The 23948-nt window shown below is 39.9% G+C and overlaps 1 long non-coding RNA gene across 1 annotated transcript; it reads right to left on the bottom strand.

Annotated features, from left to right (window-relative positions):
- Positions 1-917: 917 nt before the first annotated feature.
- On the bottom strand, positions 918-20963 carry LOC131918690 (uncharacterized). The gene is made up of 2 exons (XR_009381057.1): positions 19757-20963; positions 918-1194 (listed from the first exon to the last, which is right to left on the bottom strand). It is a non-coding gene; the product is annotated as an uncharacterized LOC131918690 (long non-coding RNA).
- Positions 20964-23948: the final 2985 nt, after the last annotated feature.

A 23948-nucleotide genomic window follows, 5' to 3' on the forward strand; every position in this document is an offset into this window, starting at 1 on the left:
CTTTGGTCAGTAATGAAAAAGGGAATAAAAGACATGAAAGAGAAAAGAATAGGGGCAGTGAAGGCAGGGTTTTAGGGTCATTCTTTGTTTTTGTTTTTGTTTTTGTTTTTAAGAACATGCTCAAATGAGAGATTTCTGTAGTACAAAATGTGGTCAAGAACCAACATGCCAATAGTTCAGTTTCATCATAATACGGAGAATGTACTTCTGGAGGGCCTGTCCCTTGTGGCCTATGTGTCCCTGAGACCCATAACACCTGAGCCTGTATGTACACTTTGGTTTTTCTCCACTAGCCACCTATTACATGCACAGCACAGAAAATGGCCATGCTATACAGGAAAGGCCAGCTCCCTCCCCAAACAGGCCTGGAATGCAGAGTAGTCTCTTTAAACTGGGTGAAAAGAATGAGGCCCACATCTGCAAAGAAAGCCTTTCAAGGGAATGGGAAAAACGAACAAAAATTGCTTATTCCAGAAGGTCTGGGCCAAATCCCTCTGTGGCCAGACTTGGGACCACGACCACATTCTTGCTTTGATGTCTTCAAACACATGGATGTGCCAATGTTGAGCAAACCCATGACATATTCCCCAGAATATGAATCATTTTATCTTTCAAATATGAAAGGAATCATAAGAACCTCTCATCAGAGACTGAGAAGACCAGAATGAGTATGGCTGTCCATCCATCTTCTGTCCCCTGGGCCTTGTTCATCCTGAAGAGATCAAGGTGGACAGCATAGGGCCATGGCGTCCTTGCCACCTTGCACCCTCAAGTGCAGCTGCCACAGTGGCAGGCATGAAGCAAAAATCTACAGAGTGCAGAATAAGATGAGCTGGCTTCTGTAGTGTCAGGTGCTGCTCCATGCCCCCACCTTTTTTTCTTTATCCCTCTCTACCTCCTCTCCAGCTACAACCATGAAACAGACACGGGCTCATCTTTATTGAAGAATACCAGCACAGATGGGCTATTGTTTCCATTGTTTCTAAGAGGGTTTTCTTAAGAGGAGGGAAGCTCAGATGAGGGTGAGTCCTACAGAAGGGGAATCTAACACAAGCCTCCTGTAAAAACTGTCCCATCTGCCTCAATGGCTAAACCATGAATTCTTTCTCGTTTCTTCCTGTATTCTTATCAGCAGGTCAGCAGTCACTCAACCACAAACAGCTGAAGTTTCCCATCCAAGGTGGCAGTGGTAAGCTGTAATACAAAGTAGAGTACCATATTATGACTAACCATTTTTCATTTACAAGTAACCAACGAGAAAAGTGGCCACAAACTTTACACATTATTTGTAATGTTTCAAATCAAAGAGAAAATTCATTAAATTAGTAAGATCTATTGCAATAGTGTGATACATATACTTCATTAGTCCCAGATACATTCCACTGATGCTTTAGAATCCAAAATGCTTTGATCTTGCCTGGGTGACAAGATTTTATCTCCATAAAAAGAAAAAGAAATGGAGATCACAGGACCCGTGGGACATTGTCAAGCAGACCACCATGTACCTGCAGGACTTTTAGGACAAGAAAAAAGGAATCAAGAAGAATATTCAAAGAAATAATGGCACAAAAATATTCCAAGATTAATAAAAGATATATAAACATCTGTGCTCAACAAGCTCCCATGATGAACTGGAAGAGATTCTCACTCATCCATGATGTAGTCAATCTCAAAAGCCCAAACCAGGCTGAATCCCAGAGACAGACAGACAGGGCGCTCTCAGTGGGTGACAGACTAAAGAGATTAAAAGAAAAGGCCCCTGTCAAGCGGGAGTCCTGTATCTAGTAAACACAATGGAGTCGTGATGGGGAAATTGAGACTTCCCAGATAAGGAAAGACCAAGGGAGTTCATTACCACTAGACCCGTCCTGTAGAAATGCTGGAGGGAACCCACTTACAGGTAAAGTAAAAAGACTTTAAACATGGACTCAAAGCCATGTGAGGATAAAGGTCACAATAAAGGTAAATATATGAGCAACTATTAAATTAAGTTTACAGTAACAGAACTCTATAATTTTGGAGACTATTTCTATGTGTATGGGTGTTTTGCCTGCATGTATGTCTGTGCACCACATGAATGCAGTGTCATGGAGGCCAGAAGAGGGTGTCAGATTCCCGGGGACTGGAGTTACAGGTGGTTGTGCCCCATTGTATAGGTGCTGGGAACTGAATCCAAGTCCTCTGGAAGAGCAATCAGAATTCTTAACCCCTGAGCCATTTTCTCCAGGCCCTTAGTAACTATTTTTAAGGGACAAACACATTATTAAGAAATTATTAGTGTCAAAAAATTAATATTGTAACTTGAATTTGCAACTCCACATTTTCATATATAATTTAAGAAGCAAGTGAATTTTAAAATTATTATTGGCTTATATTTTGATGGACACACTATATACATAACATTGTCACTTTTAATTTTAATAACTGAAAGAAGGTCAGTGAGATACTCAAGCTTGACAACCTGAGCTCAATCTCAGGAACCCACATAAAGGTGGAAGGAGAGAACAGACTCCACAAAGCTGTTCTCTGACCTCCACATGTTCATTATGGCATGGATATATTCTCCAAAATAAAAAAAGTTTAAACAAGTTGAAAAAGGCAGGAGTAGAAGTGATAGAAAAAGCATAGTTTTGTATGCTATTGAAGTTAATCTAGTATAAATAAAATTCAAAAGTTTCAACTTTAAGAGGTTAAATGTAATCTCTACAAATACAGTATCTATAATATATACACAAAAGGAAATACTCTGAACCATTTTATTACAAGAATTGACAAAGGAAGAACATATGCGAGAAAGGAAAGGGGGAAAGCTGAAAATTATGTGAAGAAAGTACAGAAATAACCTCCCTCCTTATCTATAATTACCTTAAATGCAAGTAGATTGAATTCTGCAACAACAAAAAAAGGTAGAGATTGGAACAATGGATTAGAACAAGTGATCCACCTATATGCTGTCTACAAGAAACTCATTTTAGATACAAAACCATGAATAAATTGAAATGGAAAGAAGATATTCCATACAAATCACAACCACAAGTGAATGGAAGACCAGACTGGGTCTGAATTACCTCTCAAACTCTTTTGGCTCCATCCATCCATCCATCCATCCATCATCATTTTCTCCATATGTTTGCTGTTGGTGTATGGAAAAGCTATTGATCTGTACAAGTTTATTTGTATCCTGCCACACTGCTGAATTTGTTTATTGTTTCTAGAAGTTTTCTGATAAAATTTTTAGGAACTCTAACGTCTAGTATCATGTCATCTGAAAATAGGGATAGTTTGACTTCTTTCCCTATTTGAATTTTTTTCCTTTGAATTTTTTTGTCTTATTGTTCCAACTAGTACTTAAGTACAGCATTGAAAAGGAGTGGGGGTACTGGACATCCTTGTCTTATTCCTGACTTCAATGGGATTGCTACAAGCTTTTTTTAGGATGATGGTGGCTGTGGGTTTCTTGTATATAGCTTTTTATTATGTTGAGGTATGTTCCCTCTAGCCCTACTCTATCTAGAACTTTTATTATAAGGCATGTTGGATTTTGTCAAAGATTTTTTTCTCTGTCTACTGAGATGATCATGTGATTTTTATCTTTAAGTCCATTTATGTGACATATTACCATTTATTGACTTGTGTATGCTGAATCATCCCTGCATTTAAATATATAGCCAACCTGTTCATGGTGTATAATCTTTTTGATACATGTCTATGTTCTGTTTGCAAATATTTTATTGAGCATGTTTGAGTCTATGTTCATCGGGAATATTGTTCTGTAGTATTCTTTTTCATTGTTGTGTCTTTACCTGACTTGGGTATTACAGTGATACTGGCTATGTAAAAGGAGTTTGGGAGTGGTCCTTCTGTTTCTATTTTTTTTAATGAATTAAAAATGACTGGCTGTAGATTTTTTAATATCTAATAAAATTCTGCTGTGAATCCTCTCACCCTACCTCCTTTTTTTTCAGCTGCCAAGTTTTTTATTACTGTTTCAATCTCCTCATTTGTTATGGGTCTCTTTAGCTTTTTTATTTCTCCGTGCTTTAATTTTGGTGGTCTGGCTGAATCTAGAAATTCATCCATTTCTTTTTGGTTTTCCAGCTTAATGGAGGACAGGTTTTTAAAATATTACCTTATTATATTCTGAATTTCTTTAGTGTCTGTTGTGGTTTCCCTGCAAATTTCTAAGTCTGTTCATTTGGGTCCTTTTCTTTCTTTTGGATAGTTGGACAAAGAGTCTGTTCATCTTGTTTATCTTCCCAAAGAGCTAGCTCTAGGCTCGTTGGTTCTTTGTATTGTTTTCTTTGTTTCTAATTCATTGATTTCTGCTCTGATTTGTATTATTTCTTGCTGTTGACTGGGTTTGTTCTTATTTTTTCAACTTTTTGAGTTGCATCATTAAGTCATTTATTTGTGCTCTTTCTGATTTAGAGCTATAAATTTCCCCCATAGGACTGCTTTCTATCGATCCCAGAGGTTTTGTTGTATTATGGTTTCTTTTCCATTTAGTTCTAGGAATTTTTTTTTTATTTCTTTCTTGATTTCATCTCTGACTCATCACCATTTGGTAATGAGTTGTTTAATCTCCATGAGTTTTTGTATTTACTAGAGACTTGTTTGCTGTCGATTTTATGTTTTTATTGCATTGTGGTCAGATAGGATACAAGGAGTTATTTAAATATTTTTTGAATTTGTAAAGATTTGGTCTTTGTCCCAGTATGTGGTCTATTTTAGAAGAGCTTCCATGTGCTGATGTGTATAATGTGTATTCTTTGTTGTTTAGCTGGAATTTCTGTAGATAACTGTCAATTTAATGTGTGATATCAATTAATTCTGATATTTCTCTGTTTTTATTCAGATGGTCTGTTTACTAAAGGAAGTGGAGTAATGAAATAACATACCATTAATGGATTGTTAGTCTGTATCTTTAATTCCAGTAGTATATATTTTTTATGAAATTGGGTGCTCAGACTTTGGTGCAAGTATGTTTAGGATGGTAATATCTTCTTAACTGACTGCTCTCTTGAGAAAAATGGAGTGTCCTTTTTATCTTCTGATTAGTTTTAGTTTGAAGTCTATTTCGTCAGATATTAGAACAGTGACAACTGCTTGCTTCCTGGTCCCATATAACTTGCTTCCTGGTCCCATGGTATTTTTGTCCATCCTTTTACTCTAAACCAGTGTCTATCTTGAAAGATAAGATGTGCTTCTTATAGACAACAGATAGACATATTCCACTTAGTCAGCCTGTATCTTTTGATTGGATAATTGAAGCCATTGAAATTTAAAGTTATTAATGAAATATGTTTGTTAATTGTGGCCACTATGTTGTTAATTTTTTGAATAACTGTTTGTATTCTCAGCGTACTTTGTGTTTTAAGAATTATGGCATCATATTTCTTTTCATAGTCTCTCTGATATGTTCCTTCCTCTCTTCACAGCCTGAAATAATGTTCCTGTATTTTCCTTTGGTTTGGTATGTTGGATATACATTTTTTAGGTTGTTTATGTCATAAAAATTTTCTCCTTCAATAATGGCAGATAGTTTTGCTGGGTATACTATTTCAGGTTGGCTGTACTAGTCTTTCAGGACTTGGAATGCATTGCTTGCTCTATTGTTCAAAGTTGTCATTGGGAAATCAGCCATTACTCTGATGTGTTTTCCTTTATTTGTGACTTTGGTTTTTCTCTTGTGACTTTCAAAACTCTTTGCTATGTATACTTAGTGTTTTAGCTATGGAATGGATTTTCTTTTCTGGTCTTGTCTATTTGGTGTTCCATATGCTTCTTGTATCTGTATGGATGTGTCTTTCCTTATTGAGGGGAATTTTCTTCTATGATCTTGTTGAAGATTTTTGTCTATGTCATTGATTTAGGTTTCTTCTCCCTCCTCTATACCTATATTTCAAAGTTTTGGGTTTTTTCCAGTGTCCCACATTTCTCATATTCCTTCCCTGTGTTTTTAAAATTGTTCATATTCCTTGCTTATTTGGTTTGGATCCTTTATTTTATCTTCAAGTCTTGATAGGGTCTCTCTGTGTAGCTCCGGCTGCCCTGGAACTCGCTCTATATACCAGGCTGGCCTTGAACTCACAGAGATCCACCTACCTCTGCCTCCTGAGTGCTGGGATTAAAGGCTTGTACCACCACCACCCAGCTCATCTATGTAATTCTTAGTGGCAAATATTTCTACAGGATTGGTAGATTTGGAAGTTAAATACTGGCTTGATCTTTCACACTACTTGTAATTTTGTGATGAGATCTGGGCATGTGGACTTGCTTTGTCAGTTCTAAGTCATATGGATAGAGCAGACTGTGGCAGAAAAGATGATGTGTGGGCAGGTTGGGCCTGGAGGTTAAAATGGCTTGGGTAGAATCAAGTCAGGTGAACAGAGGACACTGGGCTGGGGAGCAGAATATGCTTCCTGCTCAAAGCCTGTAGTATGAGGATAGATCTGGCTGGATGGGAAGGTTGCATGTGGCCTATGAGAAACCTGTAGATTGGAGGTAGATAGGGTGGGTCCTGGGCAAAAACTAGAGGTTGGTTGTGGTTCAGGCAAGGGTGGCCAGACAAAGCTAGTGCACTGGATTTGGGATCTGAGCTAGTTATGGCAAGCTGGGGAAAAGGAATAGATGGGGAGAGTCAGGAAGACTCATGGGACTAGACCCTGGAGAAGGATGTGGGAGAGAGATCTGGCTGGGTGGAGAGTTATACCAATCTTCATTATCAGTCTATCAGTAGCTTTCTGGATTGACAATCTTTCAGACTGATGTTAATAAACCTTTGCTTTCTTAAGTGAATAACTGATAACAGTGAAATTTAGCAAGCCTGGCTACCCTCCACAACTGTCCAAGAGAATCAAAGGGAAACACACAGAATTAGCAGTGGCAGGAACTTTGTACACTTATTAATGAGAAGTAGAGAAGTGTGGTAAACACATGCTGTTAGGATTATCTACCTGCAGGCTCAGCTGAGAAAGATAACTGATTTTAAAATAGAAGGATGTCCAAATTTGATATATTCAAAACTATATCCAATAGAATTCAGAAGATAAAAATAAAGGCAATGCTTAAGAGGCTTTTTTTTTTTTTTTTTTTTGGTTTTTCAAGACAGGGTTTCTCTGTGTAGTTTTGGTGCCTTTCCTGGATCTCACTCTGTAGACCAAGCTGGCCTCGAACTCACAGAGATCCACCTGGCTCTGCCTCCCGTGTGCTAGGATTAAAGGCGTGTGCCACCACTGCCCAGCAAGAGGCAATTTTTAAAGAACAGCAAATTACCCAGCTTAGATGCCAAAATCAAAGGAGATTTTTAATGAGTTGTTAGTAAGTTTATAGCAATGGAAAATTTACAACAAACCAAACTTCCATTCACATGGAAAGAAAAAACAGACATTATAAGATATAACATGTAACTTCAAAATATCACTGGAAAATGAAATGACGTAGTACAAGAGAAGGAAAAGGTGAGATAGAAAAGCAGTAACCACAGAAACCGGTGGGAGTTAAGCCTCTTCCCAGTAACAGCAAACCTATAGAGAGCACACCTACAGCAAACCTGTAGAGAGCACACCTATAGCAAACCTGTGGAGAGCACACCTATAGCAAACCTGTGGAGAGCACACCTATAGCAAACCTATAGAGAGCACACCTATAGCAAACCTGTGGAGAGCACACCTATAGCAAACCTGTGGAGAGCACACCTATAGCAAACCTGTGGAGAGCACACCTATAGCAAACCTGTGGAGAGCACACCTATAGCAAACCTATAAGAGCATGCACAACAACACTCTGTAACACACAATTGTTAGGAGCTTTTACTTGTCCAGGAAGAAACAGACATTTATCACAACTTTGGGCTTTTTCAGTTAAGTAATAAATTATTAAATTCCATTTAAATTTAATTTTCAATAAATTAAAAGATAAGGATAATTGCCAGGTGGTGGTGGCACACGCCTTTAATCCCAGCACTAGGGAGGCAGAGGGAGGCAGATCTCTGTGAGTTTGAGGCCAGCCTAGGCTACAGAGTGAGTTCCAGGAAAGATGCAAAGCTACACAGAGAAACCCTGTCTCAATATATATATATATATATATATATATATATATATATATATATATATATATATATATATATCAGTTAAAGCAAAAAAGAGCTATTTTATCTTCCAGTTGACAATAGAGAATGTGAAAAACTAAAACTTAAGCAGGTGTGAACTCACGGCAGTATGACAGCATGCACAAAGACCGTACAAGCTCAAACTAGACAAAAGTCCAGCATGGAGAGGGGAGGTGGGCATCAAACACCACCCCTAACGAGGAGCTGTTGGCAAGTGATAGCTCCTGGGAGGTGGAGAGTCAGTTTTCTTTATGGTGGTAGCAACTGATAGGCCAACCATGCTTTGGTGGATGGCCACACATCCAAGAGTATGTGGGCAGGACAGGTTGAACTGGGGGGGGGGGGTTTGTTTTTGTTTTTTGTTTTTTAAAAAATTGGGTGAGCATAGAAACAGAAGTACATCTGAAAAGAGTCGGGAAAGAAGATTAAATATAATCAAAGCACATTATACAAGATTCTCAAAGAACGAATTAAATGCAGAGGGAAGAGAAGGGGAGAAAGGAATCCAAGTAAAAGAAAGGCCATCAGCTCTGCTAGGTCCCTAGCCACCTAACTTCAGACCTGGGGAAGGATTGGTTTCCACATAAGTGGCCGATCTGAGTCTTCATTAGCACTACTCATCCATCATCAACCATGCTAGGTTAGAGCGCACAGTGACCATGGTGTTGGTAATATGTTCCTTGGAATTGAAAGTCAACAATAAAACTACCTTTGAGTCATCGCTCCACAGGCATCTTGGGCAAGCTTCCCCACTTTCTGAATCCCCGGCTCCGTTCAGCCCTGGCTATTGTCCCTTTCCCACAGCAACATCATAGGACTAGAAGAGAGTGTGAGAGTGTTGGTGAGTGTGAGGCTGTAGTGACTGCCGGCTAAAAAGAAATAAAAGAACAGCAGGGCCAACTCCGCAGGGAGCAGTGCGGACATGAAGAACTAGGAACAGACAAAATGTGTACCAGTCACCAGGATTGTCCCGCGCCGCATCTGTGCTTTTCACTTAGTGAACATGAAATAAACAAGTGGATTCAGAATACAAGTAGCTATGGAACTCAATGCCAGGCACGTAAGTGTCTAGGGAGAGAGATAAACACAGCCCAACACATGAAGATGACATCATGACACAATGTCGAAAAGTCGGACATCCTTGAAGGGAGTGTGCACACTGACCAAGCAGTGCTCACCAGGAATGTGAAGTTGGTGGGTCGTTGTATTAGTTATTTTTCTATTGCTGTAATAAAACACCATGGCCAAGGCAACTTACAGAGAAAACATTTAATTAGTGCTCAATTTTCAGAGGGTTGAAGTCTGTGATTCCAGAGCAAAGGATAGCTGAGAACTCATTTCTCAGACCTCAAAGCAGGAGGCAGAGAAAAGCATGATGGGAATGGAACACCAAAGCCTGCCAGTGACACACCTCCTCTAACAAGGCTTCCCAACCGTTCCCAAACAGTTCCACCATCTGGAGACAAAGCATTCAATCATACACAGGGGTTGTTCTCAAACCACCACAAATTTTAAAAAGAAAAGAAAGAAAAACGTTCATCAATGTACTATAACACCAAGTAAAGCACAGACCACATGATCATCTCAACAAGACAAAATATTACACAGAATTTAAACTTTCTCATGATTACAGAAGCACCAAACAGACTAGCAGTAAAGGGGGCATCCCTGTGCGCTACCAGGCCCGGAATGCAATACCCACAACTTGACGGCAAAGTCCTGGAAATGTCCACTAAAATCAGTAACACAACAGAGATGGCTGCTAATTAGGGAAATTAATAAAGAGAAATACAACTCATCTAGAGTGGGAAACTTGGAACTTATTTTTCAGATGATATGTACATAAAGTAAACAGTCAAAAACTATTATACATAATAAACAAGTCCAGTCTGATCACAAAGATCAATATATAAAAATTAACTTCATTTCTATATGATTATAGCCCATGATCATTCTACAATTAAATTTAAAGATGTTAGGTAGAAAACAAGAGTGATGAATGGTATTTGTATCTGAATCTTATTTTTCTCTCCTGTGGATGTGCGTAAGTATGTAACACATACACACCTATACATACTCTGGAAGAAATACCCGAGAACTTCCATAATGGCCACTGGGAGAAGGCTCAGTGCCTCAGAACTATCATGATTTTTCTTTGTGTTTGCTCACCCCCTCTCCCCCTCCCTTTTTCTCCCATCTGTCTGTCTGTCTCTCTGTGCCCACCCCCCCTACATGTATCTATTTAGTTGTGATGTGGGTCGAACCCAGACCCTTTCTGCCTCTGAGCTACAAGCCCTCAGTTTTTGAAATTTGCTAACTGGGGCTGGCTTCAATTCCTGCCTTAGACACTGAGCAGCTGGAATTACAGACCTCATGGCCACACCTGGCGTGTTTACTCTATTTCCCAAAATAATATGTATTATTTCTTTTTAAAAGCTGGAAAAAATGAAAAGCATCCAGTAAGAGATAAATGTCTCTAGAGTTATAAAACAGTAACTCCATTAATTCTTTTGTGTTTGCAGGTTATATTTCCATAAATTACTGCATATTGTGTAATTCCTATGAAACACAGACTGTTTTATCATAGCCAAACTGTATCACAGAAGTCCCAGCTCTGATCCTCTTCTTAACCTGTTCCTGATCACAGTTAACACAAAGGTACCAGCACTGGCACAAGTCTGTACCATGAGTGGTTTATCTGTGGGACATTGTTATTGGATCTTATCCCATCTACTTCTGCTGCTCCCTTTAATCTGCTTGTCCTTGAGTAAAGCATTCTTGCCATTCTTATAATTCACAAACTTCATTAGCAAAGTTCAATAATAGAACTAGATGTGTAATTGGAATCCTATGTGCTGAGAAGAACAAAAATGCTGCAACTTATTTGAGATAAATTTTCAAGTTGGGTTTATAAATCACTTACAAAGAAATTGAGCAGAACTAAAATTATGGTCCAACTGTCACATTCCTACAGTGTGACCACAGTGTGCTCAGGGCCGGAGGCCACAGCAATGAGTGTTTGCAGACCTGAAAACTTTGCCAGACCATCAGGGACAAATATCCTCGCCAGCCAGATATTAGATCAACAACCATTAAACATAATCTGAACCATCTTCCATGGCCAAGGCTCAAGAGCTGAAATCCAAACAGTCGCCCTGCCGCTGAGTGTCCACGTGCTGCACAAACCCCTAGAGACCCCTGGGAGAAACCCAAGGGCCATGCAGAGGACAGCAGCAGAGCTGAGCGACCGACAGTGGAGACCTGCCTGGCATTTATCCCTCTTTCCCACATAACTTGCAAAGCTGTTTGCTCAGGAAGAGCCTCTCCAGGGTCCCCTACTGCTCTGCACCTACACATGTCACACAGTGTGGGTTTTCAGAGGACTGTGTAGGAGTTCAGTTGTGCACAGATCTGACTCACGGATCCCTGGATTACTCACACTGCATAGTTGGCTCCATTGTGTGCAAAACTGCTAGGCTTTGCTGCTTGTCCACCAGGACTGTTCTAAGATGGGAGATCAGACAGAGTCCCAGGGACAGTTTTTGCTCCCTCCCTCCTTCCTTCCCTTTCTCTCTCCCAAGGCATTCCATCTCTCTACTCTGTGCAGCAAATTCAAGAAAAGAAACGCTTCTGTCACCAAATTTTCCATGTCAGAGAAGTTAAGTTCTGTGATTTAAAAATTACATCTCTAAACAATATTACAGGTTTCTTTAAGGAGCACATGACCACACCACACCACACACACACACACACACACACACACACACACACACACACACACCCCTCATTGCTGAGGTCGGCAGTGTTTTTGGACCCACAGTCTGCCCCAGCTTTGATCTCCTGCCTCCCCACACAGCTGTCACCTTGGCCACAGCACTCAACAGGCCGGTCCTTACTTTCTCTGCTCACATGTTCATGGTTTGTTCCACACTAAGCTCCATGGAAGATCAGATCCCACGTCTTGTTAGCTCTGATTTTCAGCATAGTTAAATGAGATATCTCCATTTTGTACCTTAAGTGACTTTCTCATTTATGACCTTCCATCTCCTGTATTGTTGTTGACTTTCTGCTTTCTTGGCTTCCTCCCACACGCAGACTCCACTTACACATGCATGGTAAAAGCTGGGAAGCAATATAATTTTGTGGAATCAAGAACAATACTCAAGCTCCATCTTTTTCCTACGGGAGTCCACCCATGATGGTTCTTTCTCTAAGCTTTATTTTGAAGAAAAGGCCCCTGTGGTATGCACCTGATGGGCAACAGGGGCTGCTGCCCACAGTGACCAGCAAGCACTGTGGATAGGAGAAGGACTTTTCAAGTTATCTAGCACTTCCTTCCAGAGGGCGGGAACTCATGCACTGTAAAACAATGCTCACACCCTGGGTTTTGCTCTTCTGCTGTGGTCTAGAGTTGACATCAAATGAGTTGATGGAAAATCACAACAGGCCCATGTGACATCAGGGACTGTTTTGCAAATAACTGACAATTATGTCCCTCTCTGTGCAGCTGTGTGTCTAGACAGAGCACACATGACCTGTAATGACTGATCTTAACATTGGTATGCAGATCCTGGACACTGGATTGCAAACTGTTTTTCTTTCCTATGAAAATATTTAATAATATTTCTTTAGTCTTAAGAAAACTAAACCATGCCATCTTTATTTAAAGTTAGAACACAATGAATCAAATAGGAATTATACACTTTTAATTTTAATGAAAGTGAAAACTTCTAAATAACTGTTTAAATCATATGAACTTCATTTTTAAATAATGTTTGCCTCTTGAAAATTTGTTTTGATAAAAATGTTTTCTGTATTTTTCTGTTTTATATAATTATCCTTGATTTATTAGTGATTTGGGAAACAGAGAATTAAGATAAGATGAAACCTGAAGGGAGAAAAAAAACACCAAGAGTGGGTGAAGTGGACTCCCACAGGACACAAACCGACACAGGAACCAGCACAGTACACCTATCCCAAGACCACGTGGACCACGTGGCTTCACCAGGGCCACCATGTGGCCTCATTGCTAAGTTTCGTGTTGCACAGGAAGTGTTCTCGCGGCTGTAAATAGAGGAAGAGGCCTGCTCCATTCGCAGCTCTTTAGAGGAGACTTGCTGAAGAGTCGGCCTATCCGCACACCCCACACATGATGGTCAAACCATTTGGATCCATTTTCTCACGTCAGATAAAGCTCAGGGTGTGTTTTTTTCTATCTTGATATGATACAGGTGTATTTAATGGGATCACGGTTAAGTGTCTTCTTTCATAACGTGTTAGTTGGTGTGAGAATTTCAGCCCTTACTCTGACAATACCTCAGACCAGGCCACCAAGGGCAGATGGACACACCACAGAGCTGTAGAGGGATCTGCATAGGAGAGGTGCAGCATTCTGACAGAACTCAGCTAAGGTCTATATCACATGACACCTAGGACCTGGGAAGTCTGAAGGAAACAGGACAAAAACAAGTATATGAAGAAGCTGGGCCAGACCCACTACAACACTGTCAAAGTAGATCCTTCCTAGAGGATGAGCATGGACATGGGTACTGAAGACTCAGGGTGTCAGCATGAGCTGGGAGACTACAGCAAGAGGAGGAAGTTATGGAACACAGGCACAGCAGTGCAGATGACCTGCCATAAGATCTGGATATAAGGCATTTATAATTAGTGATTGATGGAGGAGAGCCCAGGCCAGAGTAGATGGTGTCATCCCTGGGCTGGTGGTCCTGGGTTCTCTAAGAAAGCAGGCTGAGCAAACCATGGGGAGCAAGCCAGTAAGCAGCTCCCTCCATGGCCTCTGCATCAGCTCCTGCCTCCAGGTTTCTGCCCTGCTTGAGTTCCTGTCCTGACTTACTTCAATGATGAACTAAGATCTGGAAGTGTTAGCCAAATAAACCCTTTCCTCCCCAACTTGCTTTTTGGTCATGACATTTCACTGCAGCAATAGATAATGTGTTTACCCCAAATCACAGAGACAACGATGACCCCCAAAGAACCACAAATCTCCTTCTGGTAATAGTTCTCAAAGGCAAAAGTGTGTATGAGTGTGTATGTGTGCACGTGTGTGTGTGTGTGCATGCATGTGTGTCTGTGTGTGTTGCTGAGTGTGTGTGTTGCCTGGAGTATGTGTGTATGTGTGTGTGTGTTGCCTAGAGTATGTGTGTATGAGTGTGTGTGTTGCCTAGCATATGTATGTATGTGTGTGTGCGTGTGTGTGTTGCCTAACTGTCCTGATTGCATACTCTAGCACACTGGCTGCAGGAGGAGAACAGGAAAGAGTGGACATCCTTGTCTTTGTTTTCATCTGCCTCTCACTGCCAACTATGATGTTAGCTGTGAGTTTTGCACACATCACTTTAATGGGCTTAAGGTCTGTTCCAGTTTGTTGATGCTGTTGAAGGTATCAGGGGCAAGTTTTAAAATTTTACCAAATAACTTCTCTCTGTCTATTGAGACAATAATTTTTTTTGTTTTACTTGGCTGATACAATATATTATATGTATTAATTTTCCTTGTTAAATCAGTCCTGAATTCCTGTAATAAATCAACTAGCTCATAGTAATACATAGCAATAATCCTTTACGTATATTGCTGAATCTGATTTATTATAATTGCTTGAGGAGTTTTGCACCCATAGTCATAAAAGATATTGGTCTTAGTTTTCTGTTCTTTGGGTGTTCTTTGGTTTGGGAGCGGAGTAATCCCAGTCTCACAGAATGATGCAACATGCTCCTCCTCTTTGGTAGGCTGGGAAAATGTGGGAAAAACCAGTGTTTGTCTCCAGAGCTGTGTATTATGACAAGCAGAGAAGTTACTCTAGCTAAATGTTTCTTGACAGAAGATTCTAAATTACTAATACAATCTCTTTACTTACTGGAAATCTATTAAAATTTCTATTTATTCTTGAGTTGATCTTGGTGACTTGAGTCTTTCTAAGAATGAGTCCATTTATCTAAGTTATTTAATTTACTGTCACACATGGCACATATGTTCACCTATAATTTCCTTATTTCTGTAGGGTTGGTAGTGATGCCACCTCTTCATTTGTAACCTTGTTAATTTTAAGTCTTCTCTCTCTTTTATTGAGGGCACTCTATTTTATCTTTTAATTTTCTACTTTGAGAATTTCATAGCCACTAACAGCTGTATATACAAATTTGTCAGGCACGTAAAATATGAATTATTTATATTATAATGACATTTTAGCCTAAATATCTCTTCACCTCTCATCTGAACTACTTAAAGTATAAATTTTTAAATAAATGGTTTATCCGGAAGTAAAGAAATTTTTGCGGGTAAAACAATAAGCTGAGCTATAGGTTGCTATGATACAGCAGTAGCAATGTTAGCTCAGGCTTGTGGGGCCTCTGTGGCCTCAGCCCTGAGAAGAACAATCTCCAAATGCAATGAGATGATTAAAAGATGTCATATGACCTCCAGGCATTCAAGTGTTCAAGTGGAAAGTAGTACCGTCCATTTTAGAGCTCACCTTCCCTTGTCACAATTTTCTGTAAAACTCAAAGGTTTATTCCTACATTTCTTTGGCCTAACAATTAAAAAGCATTGGGTCCATATAAGAATACCAAGAAGTGTTTCAAATCCTTAAGTTCAGCAATGGGGGGGGGGGGGGGGGGAGGGGGAATAGGCTCATCTACTATAAATTCTCCTCCTCCTTTTTTTTTATGATCTATTATAAATCATAGAAAACCAAAGACAAAATGAAAAAGCAATAAAGAATGTCCAGTAGTTTACCTTATCCAAGGAAATGAGGCTGCACTCTGGCCCAGATGGACTTAATAGGGCTCAACCCAACTGTAGCTCAACTTTAAAGCTCACTTCAATGACTAAGTCATGCGCTGTTTGCTGTGCTCATGACCACCCACACTTGAGAACTGTCTAGCATTCTCTGAAGTGAGCATCCTGCAAAGCCTAGAAGGTTAGAAAAGGGCCACAGAGGAGGACAACGGTAACTTTGAAGGGATTTTTGCTAGTATACAGACTTAGGTGGGTTGTTGGTAAAGAATGAAAGCAAGTATCTGGTGCACTGCAGTAGGAAATACCAGTACTGAGCCACTGCCCCAGATTTTGTCCCCACCAAGCCCAAGCAAGCCCTTCCCACACTCTCTAATTTAGAGGAATTAAGACAGTAACTGCACACACGACTAAGGGATCACTTTACAGAAGCATGCCCAGAAGCTGCAGCATGCTTGTCCAATTTCAGCCCTGGAAAATATTAAGTTCTGCTCTGTGCCAATAAGAAAACAATCCTCAAAAAGGGTAAAACTTGAAGTTCTGGGATAATCGCTCACATAAAGGGAAACCTTTTGTGGTTTCTAACTATAAAACTTGCTTCTTTGAGAAAGGGGGGTTGTTTTAGGAAGGCAACTGTAGTATTATACCAGGGCCAATATCTACCATGCAAACTGCACACCACTGCATTTAGAATATCATTTTTCTAAGCCATTTAAGTCCCTGTTGGTCCAGATTTCCGTTTTCACTCTAAGGGCTGGAAAGCATCAGTCATTAAATATTTGCAAGAATATATTTTCCAAACTACGTCAACTGTTTTTATGAACCTTGATTCCAACTGTGGCCACAATAAATTTGGCTATTTGTAGATATCTGAGGTCTTCCAGCTAATTGAGAAACTAATAATGAAACTGGTCTTGTTCTGAAACAACTACTTAAAACATGAATATGCTAGAAAACATGGACCTCACCACCCTCCCAGGAAGATCAAGCACATTCACACAAAAAGTATACATTGGATTCTTTTTAAGGCAAGCAATATTCCAAGCTCTGGGGATTTTGTAGTTGGGCCACAAAGAGTGGTCTCAGTCAAATCAAACACAATCTGAAGTCCCACTGAGGATCAATGATGTAGCAGTACAGATCCTTCATTTCCTTTGATATCTCTGGATAAATTAGGCAGAGTACATGGCTTAGTCTACATGCTAGGTACCTTAGGTCATGGAATATCCCCCAGTGAATATATTATATGAACATACAACAATGATTTCTATATGCTTATGACTTGTAGATCCATAAAATATAAACGTATTCACCATGCAATCCTAGTCTAGAGACATGATGCTAAACCTATCATACAGACAAGGATTCTAGTCACAGCAAACTCCAGCTGCTAGATAGAAAAAAAAGAGGAAGAAAAACAACAGGGAGAGCAGGCAGAAGCATGCCAAGTAGCCCAGAGAATGGCCAAGTTGGGTAATGGTGACCTAGAAAAAGTATCAGGAAGACTAAAAGAAGAATCTGGATTATGTACTAACACTATGGCCAGGAGTATATAAACTGTTTCTTAGTAAAGTTATTTTAAAATGGGTCCTCATTTTCTGTCAGTTGTCAATATTGATGAATTATTTATAAACAGAATTATATTTTCTTTAAAAAATATATATAGGGTTTGTAGGTGTTTCCGATAGAAGAAGATAAACATAAAACAAGGTATGAATTAACACAGTTGAAGGCAGGTCTAGTCTCAGGATGCTCAGAGACCTCCATGTCAAACCATCAGATTCATGCTCACAATGTCTCCCAGTAACTGTTCAGTGATCACACAAAAGGAGAAATTTCTAGCAACAGATTTCACTTTCCTCAATCCACTTCCATCAGTAGAAAGCCTTCCCCTCACCCTCCTTCCCTGAGCTACAGTCCCAGAAGAGACTGCGTAGAGCATAGAAGCACAACTTGTTCATTGTCAAGCTCGGCCCCATTCTCTCTTCACCGTACCACTCAGGTTCTCCAAGCTTGGAATCGTGTTCACTTATTTCACAGGAGGATCATGCATTTATTTGTGGGTTTTTTTGTCTACTACTTTTTCTTTTCCTTTTTTATTAATAAATTTGTTCTTTGACAATTTCAGACTTGTATAAGATGCATATTGCTCTCCCTTACCCTCTCTTAACTCTTCCCCATCCCTACCTACGCTCACCCCTTTCCTACAAATCTCTCTCACATATTCTTGTCTATTTTGTTTCATTTTGTGACCCATGCCTTTAATCTCAGCACTCTGGAGGCAGAGGCAGGTGGCTCTCTGAGTCAAGGCCAGCCTGGTTTACAGAGTAAGTTCCAGGACAGCCAAGGCTACACAGAGAAACTCTATCTTGGAAAATCAAAAAGGAAAAAAAAAGACAAGGACTTCAAAAATAGCAATTATTAATATGTTCAAGGACCTTAAAGAGGATATGAATAAACCACTTAGTGAGGTCTGTGTCAACACAAACAAACAAACAAACAGTGGAATAAATAATGAAAACAGTTTAATATATGAAAGTAGCAATAGAATCACTAAAGGTAAACCAAACTGAGAAAAAAATGGAAAGGAAAATTTTAAGAAGTCAAGCAAAAACATTAGAGGTAAGCCTCACCAACAGATTACTAGACATGAAAGAAATAATCTCAGGTATTAAAGACAACGTAGAAGAAATGGATACCTCAGTCAAAGAAAATTGTGGTGGTATTGTGTTCCCCAAAATATTGTGTACCCTAATAAACTTATTTGGGGTCAGAGAACAGAACAGCCACTAGATATAGAGGCCAGAAAATGGTGGCACTCACACCTTTAATCCTATCACTTAAGAGCCAGATCTCTGTGAGTTCAAAGCCACACTGGAAACAGCCAGGCATGGTGACTCACACCTTTAATCCCAGGAAGTGAGGGCAGAAAGCAGAAATATATATAAGGCGTGAAAACCAGGAACGAGCCTGGTTAAGCTTTTAGGCTTTTAGCAGCAGTCCAGCTGAGACCCATTTAGATGAGGACACAGAGGCTTCCAGTCTGAAGAAACAGGATCAGCTGAGGAACTGGCTTGTTCTGCTTCTCTGATCTTCCAGCATTCACCCCAATATCTGTCTCCAGGTTTGTTTTCATTAATAAGACCTTCTAACAATTCATGCTACAGAAAATGTTAAATCAAAAAAAAAAATCCAGGCACAAAACATCCAAGAAATCTGTGACACTAGGAAAACACTAAATCTATGAGTAACAGAAATAGAGGAAAGAGAAGAAACCCAAGTCAAAGGCACAGAAAATATTTTTAACAAAATTATGTAAGAAAATTTCCCCAGCCTAAAGAAAGGAGGAGTCTATCAAGGTATAAAAAGCAAACAGAACACCAAATAGACAAGACCAGAAAAGAAATTTCCAGGCTGGAGAAATGGCTCAGTGGTTAAGAGCACTGACTGCTTCCTGAGTTCAATTCCCAGGAACCATATAGTGGCTCACAACCATCTGTAATGAGATCTGGTGCCCTCTTCTAGCCTGCAGGGACACATGCAGGCAGAACACTGTATATATAATAAATAAATAAATCTTTAAAAAGAAAAAAAAGAGAAATTTCCCACAACACATAATAACCAAAACTCTAAAAGTACAAAGAAAGAAAGAATATTAAATGCTGCAAAAGAAAAAGACCAAGAAACACATTAAGGGCAGGTCATTTAGAATAATAGCTGATTTCTCAATGATGACTCCAAAAGCCAGAAGGGCCTGGATGGATGTTCTACAAACTCTTAGAGACCACAGATGCCAGGCTAGACTATTATACCCAGCAAAACTATCAACACAATAGATGGAGAAAGAAAAAGATTCCATGATAAAACTGGACTTAAGCAATATTTACTTACCAATCCAACTCTGTAGAAAGCACCAGAAGGAAAACTTCAGTCTGAAGAGGTTAAACACACCCAAAAAGACACAAGAAATAAATAATCTAAGAATAGTAAATCAAAAGTGGGAGGGGGACTCACACTTTCCCAACAAAACAACAGGAATCAATAAACACTGCTTATTGATAACACTTGATATTAATGATCACAGTTACCCAATAAAAAGACAAACTAACAGACTGGACTAGAAAACAGGATTCATCTTTCTGCTTCATCCAAGAAACATATCTTACCATCAAGGATAGAAATTACCTCAGAGAAATAGATGGAAAAGGGTATTCCAAGAAAATGGATTCAAGAAGCAAGCTGGTATAGCTATTTTAATATCTGACAAAATAGATTTCAAACAAAACTAATCAGAAGATATAAGGAAGGACATCACATACTAATCAAAGGAAAAATCCACCAAGATGATATTGCAATTCTTAACATCTATGCTCCAAACAAAAGGGCACCCATGTTTATGAAAGAAACACTATTCCAATAAAATCACATCTCACAGTAATTAGTAGATGACTTCAATACCCAACTGTTGTCAATAGACACATCATACAGCCAAAAATTAAACAGATAAATACTGGAGTTAAATAATGCCATAAATCAAATGGACCTAACATATATTTCAGAACAACCAAACACAAAAGAACATACCTTCTTCCCAGCAGCTCATAGTCAGTAGGGGTGAAGGCTTCAGTCAGGCACCAGCTCCATTTCTCCTGTGTTCAATGAGATATGTAAGTGTTGCCTTCAGCAACAGGGCCTGACCATCAGTTTGTGGAGAACAACCAACAACCAGTAGCCTGGGATGTCTGGAGTTTCCATGGGTCCCCTTTGGCTAATGACTCAAATAGATGTAATCTATTCCTGGCACTGGACATTTCACTTGGTGGTGAAAGACATCCATTTGGGGCACTGTCTCCCCCATTATTTGGTGACTCCATTTAGAATTCTTTCATAATGTATATATTTTAAGGAGCTCACTGAGTTATACATTTTATAATATCACACTACCTTATTAAATGTCAAAATACCACAGCCAGTAACATCAACAGAAAAAAATTACAGCTACCAATTGATGCAGAAAGAGTATTTAGCAAATGCCAAGGAGTATTTGAGATGAACAGTTTCAGTAATTTCAGAAGAATCAAGTTACCTCAACTTTAATACTCACATATAGTATCATGCTGGATGGTGTAAATTCTAGAGAGAAATAGACAAACGTAAGAAATGAAACAAATTAGAGAGGAAAGATACCAGACCTACATGTAAATGATTACACAGGAATCCCCAAGAAGTCCCAAGGAAGTAAGGCAGGAAGGGGGACAAAGCTTATAAAGCTAGTAAGTCACCAAAGTCTGAAGACATAACACCATCACAGAAGAGTCAATCTCATTTCCCAGCACTGACAACGACTCTGTGGTCACTTTTGAGAACAGGATAGACTCTGCTATAACTTTTCAAACCATAAAAGCAGATGGCTCCCCTGGCAACTATCTCTCTGCCTCCCTCGGGATTCTTCCTGAATTCTCAGATCACTGAGGAAGAGGGCTGAAGTAGCTACCCTTCACCTAGACCAGTGGTTCTCAATCTTCCTGATGCCATGACCCTTTAATACAGTTCCTTGTGTTATGGTGACCCTCAATCATACAATTATTTTGTTGTTACTTCATAATTGTAATTTTGCTACTGTTATGAATCATAATGTAAATATCTGATATGCAAGATATCTGATATGCGACCCCAAAAGAGGTTTCAACCCACAGATTGAGAACTGCTGATCTAGACTCATCTAAATGAGAGTTTCACGCCAAGCATGGAAAGTAGGGCATCGATTTCCCTGCACTCAGACCCTTGACCTTACTGTGAAGGTTCCATAACAGAAGCAAAGCTTACCATGTATCCAACAGGAATCTAAGAAAAGAAACTCCGGTAAACTCTCCCTCTCTCTTGCTGCATGCCCAATAAAAACTGCTACACTCCAGTCCACCAGGCAAAATATGTGCTTTGCTAAACAGGCCCCTGGGTCTTCTGACGTTGTAAAAGAATTAACTGGTTCCCTCAAAGCAAACACTTTGCATGGCTGAACCTGAAAGCAGTCAAGTTCCTAGGATAATAGCACTGACCTAAGCCTTAGTCCACGGTGGCCTCCTCAGCCACTGCACTGGTTTGTATTTGGATTCTGCACTGATAGTAAGCTACAGCAGTGCACAGAGACCATGTTTTCCCTGGGATAAAGGTCTGGGTGGAAGTTATTCCTGATTACATGCTGGGTACAATACCAAGGCAACCATATACATAGGGACCTTCTCAAGGTACAGGGCACTTGGCAAATACCAGATACCCACAGAGTCCTAATATGTGGTGCATGCCTAGAGGTGTTGGCTGGATGGCAATCGCAGGGCCTGTGATCCACGGAAACAATGGGTTCCAAGAACAGAAGACAGAAAATCCTTTCCTGTAGTGTACATAATTTTCCTGGAGTTGGAGAAAGTAGCCCTCACTGAGGGTGTGTGCAGCACACTGTCCCTCACGTCCTCACTTATTGCATACTTCCAGGACCCCACTCCAAGTCAACAAAGTTAAATGTCAATTGGGAAATAAAAGCTAAATTACCAAAAAGAAAAAAAAAAGTGAACAGGTAGTTGCTCCAAACTCCCAAAGCATTCAGGGCATCAGAAGTGCCTACATGGTGGCGCACGTCTTTAATCCCAGCACTCGGGAGGCAGAGGCAGGCGGATCTCTGTGAGTTCGACACCAGCCTGGTCTCCAAAGCGAGTTCCAGGAAAGGCGCAAAGCTACACAGAGAAACCCTGCCTCAAAAAACCAAAAAAAAAAGAAAAAAAGAAATTAACATGTCATTTCCTTCCAGGCACTATAAAAACAGCAGCTGGGGGGCTGGCTCCATGCCATCTGTCCCCAGCCTGTTTTCCTTACTAATATTAACTCCACAGAGCTGCTGCTGGCCAAGGTCTCTGGAAACCATGCACCAGAGCCCCCTATCCACACAGACTCTGTTCCAAGACCTCTACGGGCTGCCGAAAGCCACAGATAGCACGAAGCCCTATAATTCGGTGCATTTTCCATCTTAACTAAGCATTTGGCCACAAATTCTCCAGTCTGAGGTATAACAACAAAACCAGTACAAATTTCTTTTTCCTTCTTCACAATCTGATGGATAGAAAAACTGTTCTTTTATAGATCTTAGCAATGTCAGCATAAGCTTCGCCTTTTGTCCCCTAAGTCAAGAACATATACTACCTTTTCACTTAAAGGAACGTCTTCTCAATGGTGCAGCTGAGTTCCTATCATCACGACTCTTGTACTTTGGGGCCATTATGAAATAAAACAAGGGTCACCTGAAAACAAGCACTGTGGAATCTCCACATGGCTGACAAACTATAGAGGTTAAGTATCCAGGGAGTGGGTGGTAAACACAGCATGGGTCACTGGACAAAGGGCTGGTTAATGTCCTGGGTAAAACAGAGTAAGACAGATAGATACTCAAAATGGCGAAAGATTTAAAACATAATTATTTATTCTTGAAATTTTTTATCTAATATTTTTGGATCACCAATGGGTAATTGAAGCTATAGATAGCAAATCTATGGGCATACGGGAACTACTGTGTTCATTTTGTGATAATTAACTTATCAAAACAGAGTAACATATGATATACATAGCAGAGAGTATGTGTGAGTTGTACTCTGTGGTAAATGCTAAATATTACAGCACATGAGAGCCTGCCTCCTGGCTCGCTGGGCTCAGGGCATTTCTGAAGCCTGCATACGCCACGTGATGAGACACCCAAGTTCTTAGACACAGCAGGGACTCTGGTGTCAAGCTGAAGATTAAATGCAAAAAAAGCTGTCTTCATCAGCCAATAAATCAAAACAAAGCCAAAGTTTCAGTATTTGTTTCTTGGATAACAGACTACCTTGCACTCTCCTCTCTGAGGTGCTACAATATTAATGGCTAACAAAGAATATGAAGAAAAGATACAGACTTGAAAAAAGAAAATAATAGATGGTGAACTTGTGGGCATGGGGACTTGCTGGAAATGGTGGGCATGGACGGGGAGGGGGAAGAGGCTTGGTACGCTATTGCATGTGCCACAGAACCTGAAGCGACTGAGCTCGTGTCTGACAAGGGA

This window comes from Peromyscus eremicus, chromosome 8b (genome assembly GCF_949786415.1).
Source record: "Peromyscus eremicus chromosome 8b, PerEre_H2_v1, whole genome shotgun sequence".
Lineage (NCBI taxonomy): Eukaryota > Metazoa > Chordata > Mammalia > Rodentia > Cricetidae > Peromyscus > Peromyscus eremicus.